We start from the raw sequence: 2247 nt of genomic DNA, 5'->3' as shown, positions 1-2247 counted from the left end.
TTTGCGGTTCCCCGCCGCGTAACGCGCCCCCGGGGCGGCGCCTCGGCCTTTGGGTTTGTTTACATCTTACGTCGCTCTGAGGTTACGATTTAAGCGCTTATTTCCGCTCCCGGCGCTACGTCTGGAGCGTCCCCCGCCGGGCACCGGCCCCTTAACTGTTAGGGAATTGATCGTAGTGTCCAGCGGGTGTGACACGCGGATGACCCTGACCAGCGGTTTGCGGGCGCGCACTGTCTGGTGCCCGCTACGGAGGAAAAGGCCCCTTCTTCGGAGAGTCAAGTAGAGCTCTTCTTGCCAGGCATTGGTACGCAGGCTTTAGGCAGGTAGTGAATCCCAGCCCAGCCCCGGTTGAAAAGCTCAATCCAGCTTTTACATACAACATTTGGAACGTGGTCCATCTATGAGCCAGACTCTGAGACTGGATTATTCAGTCCCTGAGCAGTTCTGACTTGACACGAGGTTGCTGGGGATTTTATTTCATTGTTAAATACTGCCTCATGTACAGTATTTTATTTATTCCTAGAGTTGTATTACAACAAAATTTGGATCATTTTATTCACAATAAAAAGTGTCCTGGTCTTGTGACTTGCTTTCAAGGCAGGAGTTACAGGAGGGCAGCTTAGAATGCTGCACATTTTATAATGCTTCCAGACCTACAGTCATGCCCCTTTGTCCACTCTGGCACGGTCCTATGCAAATCTGGGACAGGGAGTGTTTGTGGTCAGACATAGGGAGTGCTGTTGATTAAATCAGTGAAGTCCACTGCAGCAAGGGCTGGCTCAATATCTAGGTGGGTTCCTTTTGACAATACAACCCAGAACTGGCTTGAATCCCAACCCAGTAAGGTTGGAAAGTTACACATCATCTCTGGGCACCTGTGAGAGGCACTACTTCCCCCTCACAAGCACTGAGTCTGTCTACATAAAAGAAAACTTTTAATAAAAAGGGGAAAGAATGCAGCATTCATTTGGGAATACACTACAGGCATGAGTTGAAGACATATGAGCACAATCCAAGCACCCAATCCAAAGGTGCATTGGACATTGTCCCTTTCCTCAGTTTCTCAACCAGCTCCGTGAAAGCCACAGTGTACTAGGAGATAAGGTCAAATTTATTTTAAGGTCAATTTTTTTGCACCCAATTTGGTTAAATATCCCAACCAAAGCCTGTCTCTGCTACACTCCCCAGAACTACTGAGATGGTTGAGGAGAGGTCCTGGCTGAAGGAGAGTTACTCCATGGAGTCCAGAACAGACAGTACAGAAATGTCATTTGCATATAAACCGATTCTCTGTTCATTCCTGTTTATAGTCATACTTAAAATGGCTAAGTGCTGACATATTTGCACTACCTGTGGAGCAAGAGGCAGATTAAAAAGAAGGGCTGAAAGGAGATGGCCCTGTTGTGTCCCTTTTTGTAGCAGAAATATTTATAAGTTTGTTAGTTGAGGGTGATGCAAGGGCAGAGTATAACACACTCACCCAGTTCAGAAATCTTGATCCCAATCTGATTTTTTTTAGGCTAGCCATTAGATAAGGCCATACAACCCTATGAAAGGAGACATAAGGCTATAGAGGGAATGTCTGACATCTCAGCCCGCTAGGTGAAGTGAGCAGTTTCTCTCATATTATCAGCAACCAACCTGATTTGCATGTGTAATTGATGGTGCAGTTCAGCTGCTAAAAATGTTGAGATTATTTTGCAATCTTTGTTCAATAGCATCTCCTTCCTCCCATACAAAACAAAAGGTCTCTTTCGAAGATGGGGTTTACTTTCGAAAGAGCCACATCTACACTGCTTTTCTTCTTTCAAAAGAAGCTCGTTCGAAAGAACATGCAAATGAGGCCTTTCAAAAGAAAAATGCAAGTGTAAACACAGCCTCAGTGTTTTCAAAGACAGTTTAAATTGACTTCTAAAACCATATCAAGTGGGAATTTCTCTGAGCTCAACAGCAGAGCATTATAGAAAAAGAGGACAAGGAAGATGGCATTGATGCTATTTAATGGTAGGCTTTGTTTGTTAAATGAGTTTGAAGAACACAGCCCATGAATGCTGCACTTTACAATTTAATGCAATACCAATAAGAAGCATACAGGATCTTTATAGGGCAAAAGGCAATACACTGCAATTATTAAGAATACAATAGAAAAGCAGCTAGTATATGCTTACACAGACACACATACTGCTTGTGGATATTTGCAGTTGCCAGACCATTGCTTTCCTTAGCCTGGTGACCAATCAGGCTAAG

This window comes from Carettochelys insculpta, chromosome 3 (genome assembly GCF_033958435.1).
Source record: "Carettochelys insculpta isolate YL-2023 chromosome 3, ASM3395843v1, whole genome shotgun sequence".
NCBI classification, from domain to species: Eukaryota; Metazoa; Chordata; order Testudines; family Carettochelyidae; genus Carettochelys; species Carettochelys insculpta.
The sequence above is the reverse complement of the archived record's forward strand: the minus strand, read 5'-3'. Positions refer to the sequence as shown.